The following is an 8446-nucleotide window of genomic DNA, read 5'->3' on the forward strand; positions in this document are numbered from 1 at the left end:
TGCAAGACTACATAAAGCCTGCAAAAGCCCGCCTCGTGAAGAGGCGGGGTTTTGCTGCTTTTCTCCCTCCTAGGAATTTCCGAAGGTCCGCCTTACTAGTGAGCAGAGCTTGCTTCGGATCGTTCGCGCTCTCACGCACTGACCCTGGGAAGGAATCGGACTCATCCACACGAGATGTGAGAGGTAGCTTAATTAACTCGCCCGGAGTTAATTTAAGAGTCTCAAAAAGAAGTACAGCCTCGACTAAATTTAAATTCAAGCAGCCGTGATTCGATGGGCCCTTTCAGGTTTTCTGTTCCGTATTAACAATATTTACAGCTGATTCAAACTGCCTGAGAGAGGAAATTGTGACCAAATTTATTTCAAGGATGAATAAGTAGAATAGCCTTTCCCAGCCTTCCTCTTCTACTGGACTACTGGTACAATTCCCAGTGAGCATCACCCAAAAGTGCGGTTTGATTCGGACAATCTTCCTGTGTAAGAACAAATAGAAATACAAGCAGACTCATCATACCGATATACCCTGCAGGCAGGGCTGGATTTAGATGAAAAGAGGCCCTAGGCTATTCCACTTATGAGGCCCTTTCACCTATAGTGAAAGTGTAATTTTAATTTTGCTAACAATTTGAATGTAGGCCCCTCTTGATCTTGAGGCCCTAGGCTGAAGCCTAGTTAGCCTATAGGAAAATCCGGCCCTGCCTGCAGGGAAGAGACCATGCCTGACAAATTTCTGCTTGATAAAATACCACATTCAGAAAAGTAATCCTCATTCAAAAACTCACCCCTCCTCAAAATGCAGGACACAGACAGACTGAGCTTAGTCCTGCAGTGCTAGATTTAGGAATAAACCAAACAAGCTGCATTTTACCGCTTCACAATCACAGCACCTCACAAAATTTCAAAATATCAGTTTGTTGATTTTGCAAACAAATTTGTTATTAATAAAGGTGATGCTAATTGTCAGCATTTTGTATATATATGTGTCAAAATTGTTTAAAATATATTTAATATTTAAGTACTAAAATTGTATTTATGTATATATTTAAGCTGGCCGGAGAATTCTGGGAGTTGAAGTCCAGAAGTTTTAAAGTTGTCAAGTTTGGACATCCCTGCACTAGTACATCTCTCTTCCCTCTAATACCGAAATAATGAACAATTTGTGGCCTTTTTCCGGTCATCTGAAGTCAGCAGCCTGATGTCTTTTTATAGTGTATTCAGTTTCTGCAAGGATTTAATAAACTATTATGGTTTCCAATATATTCCTCTGAACTGATCATTAAGAGTCTGTGCACTGAAAAAGATATTCTTACATTCACAATCTGTATCAGGAAAATCGAAATTACCTGAACCTGTATTTTTTTTCCTTTCATTTTTTTGGTCTCTTTAAGTTCAAGTTCTAGGAAGTGGTGTTGTCTGATAAGGCCTTGGTATGTGAGCAGAGCCGTTTAAAGCAAAATATGGAGCCTAAAATCTTCATATTTGTTTAAATTAAAATACTATTTTAATAAAATAATCACAAAATTATGATCCTTCTTCTCATGTTTTATTTTCCTGAGGATTAACTTCACAGCTCTTCACTGTACCTGTAAACGCGGACCTCGGTGTACACATGTGTCACCTCTTCTGCAGAAGCTACATTGGTTGCCAATTTGCTTCCAGGTGCAATTCAAGGTGCTGGTTGTCACCTTTAAAGCCCTTCATGGTTTGGGACCAGGCTATCTGATAGATCGTTGCTTGCCAATCACATCCACCCAACCCACTAGAGTGAGGAGGCAAGGAATATTGCGGGTCCCATCCCCTACAGAGATACATATGGTGGGACCCAGAAGAAGGGCCTTCTCTGTGGTGCTCCCTCCCTCTGGAACATCATCCCTCTGGAAATTAGGCTGGCCCCCACCCTGACACTCTTTCGGAAGGCCCTGAAGACATGGTTCTGCCAGTGGGCCTGGGGAAGCCAGAGCAGGAGAGAGCCCAATAAATGCTAGTATGAGTTTGTATTATCACTGGGATAGGGGAGTGAAGAGTCATTTTATTTTTATTTTTTATTATTTTTATTTCTTTTATATTGTGTTTTTATTTCCTGTTAGTTGCCTTGAGTCGCCTGTGAGCTAGCAAAATAAGTTTTCCAAATAAATAAAATAAATAAAATGAATAGCAGTAGCACTTAGATTTGTATATTGCTTTATGATGCTTTATAGACCTCTCTAAGTTTATAGAGTTTATAGAGTCCACATATTTCCCCCAACAATCTGGTTCCTCATTTCACTTCATTTTTTACGTCGGAAGGATGGAAGGCTGAGTCAACCTTGACCTTTGTCAGGATTGAACTTCTGGCACTGAGCAAAGTCAGATGGCAATACTGCATGCTAACCACTGCACCACCACTGCGCCATTGTGGCTCTAAATGAAGGATCAGAGTAAGCCTTCCCCATTCTCTGGTAGCCTCCAAATGTATTGCATTTCAGTTCCCATAGCCATTAAACCAACATTAAATTAATTAAATTAAATTAAATTAAATTAAATTAAATTAAATTAAATTAAATTAAATTAAATTAAATTAAATGCCATCCAGACTCACTTGATAATGAGATGGATGGCATATAAATTAAATAAGTAAACCTAATCAAAGGCTGGCTATGAGAGAGAATTAAAATCTAATAATCTGGATCAACATCATATATCTGTTATATGACAATATTTTAAATACCTTGTCTCTGGCCAAAAGAATTTAGAAAAGACAAGATTTCCTCATTGCAACTATTTAGGAGAAAAAAATTATAACTCTGGAATATTCTCCTCATGTAGAAAATCCAGACTCTATAAATAGCAGAGTCACTTGGTTGAGTTCAGCAGCTATAGAAATTGAATACATGAATAAAAATAAATATATGTGTGGTTTCCTCTACAAATAAGGGGAAGTCCTCTAGGTATTGCTGAATGTCAGTTGCCAGGATGGCTTACCTGTGGTCATGAAGTAACAGTAACAGAATTGGAAGGCACCTTGGAGATCATCTAGTCCATTGGTCACTAATTGGTGGTCCATGGACCTCTGGTGGTCCGCGAGAAAATTTTGGTGGTCCACTGAAAAATTATTTGCATTTTTTAATATTACATTAAATCAGGGGTCCTCAAACTACAGTCCCTGGGACGGATATGTGCAATGAACGTTTGTGTTGCTGCCCCTCCCCCTGTGGGATCTTTTTGTGTGGGTCAAAGGGGGCAGAAATTCCAACTTGGGGTCTGCTTCGGCCTCCGGGTGTGGGGCTTTGGGCGAAGGCTGGAGGGAAGTGCCACTGATGGCAAGGAGACAGAGGGCCTTGTTCCAGTGGGACTGCATTATGGCCTGGAACTGGCTAACCATCTCAGCCCGCTGAGTCTCCAGGCGCCAGCACCTGGCCTTGCACTCCTGCAGGTCTTTCCTCTGCTTGGAAAGCCTATGCTGGTAGTCCTCAGTGTGGTGCTTCTGCTGAGCCTCCTCGGTCAGATCCAATTTGAACTGAGCCAGCTGTTTTGCCAACACTTGCTCATGGTAGCTGCTTAGCTCCAACAACTGCTTTCTGTTGGGGCCCTAAGGAGCCCGGACAGGGAGGTGAGGAGTGGCTGGCAGGGGAGGGGTGAGTAGAGGCCGGCAAAGCACCCCTCGATGTGAGTGACATTGAGTTGGCCATCGAATTCCTTCTGCCACCAATAGCCTCCCACCGGCCGGTTCGCTCCCACAGAGTGGGCCTCCTCAGGGTGCCGTCGGCCAGACAATGCCGGCTGACGACCCCCAGGAGGAGAGCCTTCTCTGTGGTGGCACCTACCCTATGGAACAATCTACCCCCAGAGATACGAGTGATCTCCGACCTCCGGATTTTTCGTCGGGCCCTAAAAACTCATTTTTTTCAGCTAGCCGGTCTGTCCTGATTTTAGGGTTAGTTTTAAAATTTTTTAAAATTTTAAATATTTATTTTAATTGACAAGTTTTAAATTATGAGCCAAATTTATAAATTATTTTAACTTTATTTTAACTGTTATGTTTGTATAGATGTTTTTTATCTGGCTGTTCACCGCCCTGAGTCCGAAAGGAGAAGGGCGGTATAGAAATTCGAATAAATGAAAAAAAAAAAATGAAATGAAAATGAATTGGCCACGCAAACCCAGTCATATGACCACCTAGCCATGCCCATCCAGCTGGTCATTAGGCAGATCATATTAGTGGTCTGTGGGATTTAAAATTATGAATTTAATGGTCCCTGAGGTCCGAAAGGTTGGTGACCCCTGAACTAGTCCAACCCCCCCTGCTCACACAGGAGACCTATATGAGGGATTAGAACCGCCAACCTTTCTGATCGACAAGCTTAGCGTCTTAGCCACTGAGCCACTTAGGGAGCCGCCTAAGAATGGTTCAGGTTGCTGGGAGTCGTCACTCAGCAACTTTTAGAGAGTCATTGTTCCTCCACTTGAATATAGCAATAAACGTCTACTGTATTATGATCTTCAAAAACTAATTACAGTTGGGACAGCATAAAATCTCTTGGGTGAAAAAATCTGCATGGGAAGAGCGAGTAGCAGCAGAATTTACCAGTCTCATAGAAAATCAGTGCGGGTTTAAAAGATACAGGCTCCATGAACTCATAGTATTTCAATACAATACAAAAGTGAAGTAAACAGCAGTAGTTTTGAAAATTCACTTGTACATACAAACGGTAAATGTCATCTTCACATTCACTGAATAAGCTGATTTCAAATTGCTGTATTTTAGCAAAGAACATGTTTGGGCATGAAAGACTGAAGAGGCTGCATCCTGACTACGTGTATTATTTCTGAACTAATAAACATTTATTCAGAAGAAAAGTACTTTTTCAAAATTTTTAGTTTATTCAAAAAAGATTAAAATATAAAACACCAAGATATTTGTTTAAAAAGAAAAAAATACAACAAAAAAGACATTAACAAAAAAAGTGTATTAAAAAATAACTAAAACTAACACATATACACCTCCCTAGTATAAAACAATATTAGTTTCCCACCCCTAGTGAAACAGACTCAAACTCTTAAAACTACTGAATCTACTTGCAAATTGTTAGCCTGTCATCTATAATTTTGAAAAGAAGAAGAGTACTATATAGTACAGTACTATATTGTGGTCACAATTATTGTACACGAGCTATATTTATTGTGTTGTGCTTTCATTCACCCTTCACAATTGAAAAATAACTAGATTTGATTCAAACCTGATTGCTACCTTTATTTCTGGAAGTCCACCTGCATATTTACCAGCTGTTCTTCCCATCATTTCCTTTTTATTTCACTATATCCCATTCCTTCCTGTTGTGTTTTTTAAGACATTTTGAGTTTTGTTAGGAAAACAGAACTAGCAAAGATCCTTAAGTATGTCATATTTGTGACATGTCATTCTTCTTTGTGCCAGCCACTGGTTCTTTTTTTCTTTTTTCTTTGGTGGCCAACCTCTCCAGTTCGGCTGGTGTAAGACCTCCCCCTGGCAAAGGGCCGCATGTGAAAGATTCCCTTGTTGTATCCAGTCTCTCTCACTCAGCTAAACAGAGCAGAGAAATTATGTTTACAAAAAAATAGAGTGCAGGGCCTGGGAAGGCATTAATTTCATGCCAGAAACAGTTGTGGCTGGTGGCTATGAGTTAGCAGCTCTCTGTGAATTTAAAACAAAAAACAAGCAGCACCTCTTCTCCATATGTTTTAAAATGCTGCCAAAACAGTGGGAAACTCCTATAAGTGGAACAATAGCAGAAGCTGTTTTCTTTTTAAAATAGGATCACATGCCTTGTTCCATTGATAGCCGTGAGCTAACAACAGTGTTCCAAAATGTGGAATTTATGCTACACTGAAAACTAGGCCATATGATAAGAACCAGATCAATGTTGCTCATATTTCTTCTACATATCCCACATTTTCTCTGCAGCTTTTATCACTACAGCAATGATTCCTAAACTGAGCCACTTTTCCTTCCCACCACCCCACTCCCTCTATATTGCACAAGGCAAAAAGGAAGAAGGCATAAATGCAAGGGGAGAGAGGATCTTAACAGGACCCTGTCACTATGATAAGCATGGAATCGGCAGGCACTCCCCTTTAATTTATACTTCTCCGAAGAACACAAAATAGTGCTTAGAAATCATTCTGCCAACTTTGCTTTATTCTCACATCAACTTTACTTGAAAGTTTAGCTTGAGAAATAGTGGCTGTATTTGCCTTAATCCGCTCCCTGGGATGGAAAAAGAGATATTAAAAAAGAGAAGTATGTCCCTTGGATCATGCTTCCTGATCTACTTGGCTTTTTAAAAACTTGTTAAATTTAAATCTATAGAGGCAAATATGCCACAAAGAACAATACAGGATAACAGAGTTGGAAGGGACCTTCGAGGTCTTCTAGTCCAACCTCCTGCTCAAGCAGGAGATCCTATACCCATAATGGCGAACCTATGGCATGCGTGCCACAGTTGGCACACGGAGCCATATCTGTGGGCACGCATGTGTTGCCCTAGCTCAGCATGTGCATGCCAGCCAGCTGATTTTTGGGTGTTCTGGGCCCACCGGAAGTTGGGAAACAGGCCATTTCCAGCCTCCAGAGGGCCTCCAGGGAGCTGGGGAAGGCCGTTTTCGTCCTCCCCAGGCTCCTAGAAAGGCTCTGGAGCTTGGGGAGAGTGAAAAACAGGCCTACTGGGCCTACTTGGCCATCGCATGCCAAAAACAGGGGGAGCATGCGCGGGGGGGCAGGGTGCATAGAATTATGGGTGTGGGCACACACACGCATGACCCGGTCACACTCCCCCTTTTGGCACACGATGGCAAAAGGGTTAGCCATCACTGTCCTATACAATTTCAGACAAATGGCTGTCTAATCTTTTCTTTAAAAACTCCAGTGATGGAACACCCACAATTTCTGGAGGTAAGCCATTCCACTGATTAATTGTTCTCACTGTCAGGAAATTTCTCCTTAGATCTAAATTGGATCAAAATACCAACCATAAAGCATTATGCTTATTTGCAAAAACGCCTTTCAACTTTGCAAAGGTCTTGCTGGCAAGGTAAAAAACATTCAGAGAAGATAGCTTGCTTTCTAGTGCATAACTATTTTGGGACTGACCATGCACATGTGGCAGCCATTATGTGTGAGGGCATCTACCACAGACTCAGTCTAACTGCTGGAAAGTTATTAGTTTTGCATAGCACATAAAAAATATAAACTAACCAGACAGGCTGGTTTGCAATTGGATGATTAAGTGAATCATGTGAACGTAGCCAGGAGAATATAGTCCGAGAGGACAAGGGTGAGTGACAAACCTGAACCCAGAACTCACTTCTGCACACTTTCTTCTTTTAAGGGCAGGTTGGCTGTAGGAGGTTTCTCAGAAATGTCTGAAGGGGGTTCTGTTATGCTAATATTGGATTAGTCTCCCAGTTTGTAAATGTGTGAATTACAGCAAGTTAGGCAAGCATCTGTTTCTGAATATGCTCTGAGACTGCCAACCATAGAAATCATTGTCAGGTGGTTATAGATGTAAAGATGTAAAATAAAAATAAATTGTCTGAGAAACTCTGCTCCAGATTAAAGATGAGTGAAATAGTTCTTGGAAGAGCAAAGAGGCAGCACAGAAGGACCCTGTATTGGTATTTTTCTCCCTTACAAGAGGGGCAGGCAACCTTTGACTGGATGTGTGCTAAACTCAACACTGTTAGGAGTGAAACTGAGGCCAAGGCAAGTGTGTGATGCTTCCCCCCCCCTTTTTTTTTTTGAGGCATAAATGTATGGGACTTAGATAATTCAACTTGGTAAAGCTTCTTGTGGGAGCTGCACTATACTCTTAAAATGTTCCCTGCCTTAAAATAGTAAGAATAAGGCTCTTATTTTTCAGCAATAGGGATCTGAGGAAACTCCGAGGCAGGGATGTCCACAAGGTACAGTCAAATGTGTGAAGATGGCAATTGTGATACACATAAAAAAATTGGCAGAGCTTCAATTGCACTGTTGTGGCTGTTATCTTGACATGTTTGACTGTCGACACTTCTGTTCCAGAGCCTTCAGAGAAGAAATTCAGGGACCACAGGCAGTCCTGAAAGCATAATTTGCCCAACAGGACAAAAAATAGGCTTTAGCTCCACAAGTGAAATTGGCAAAAAAAATATTTTTCTTTACCATTCAGGTTTCTAACCACTTCTTATCGATTTCTCTTTCATTTTGGTTTTCATTCCCCACCACAAAAAGCAGAAAGACCCATGTCAGGTTTACTAAGCAGGTTTAATTTCATTGAGATACTTTGAATTCTCCCCTCCCTTTTTGTGGGTATTCGTTCTTCTGCAAACTTTGAGTTTCTCCAGCATAGATCTTTCATTTGACTATATTGGATTGGCTCCAGCACTGATTATAAAGCTAAGACTTCTATAACCATAATTTAAGCCATAAATGTCATTTCCCCACCCACCCCAT

Source organism: Pituophis catenifer, unplaced genomic scaffold (assembly GCF_029215685.1).
Source record: "Pituophis catenifer annectens isolate HBS135680 unplaced genomic scaffold, rPitCat1.0.hap2 SCAF_3, whole genome shotgun sequence".
In the NCBI taxonomy this organism is placed as follows: Eukaryota; Metazoa; Chordata; class Lepidosauria; order Squamata; family Colubridae; genus Pituophis; species Pituophis catenifer.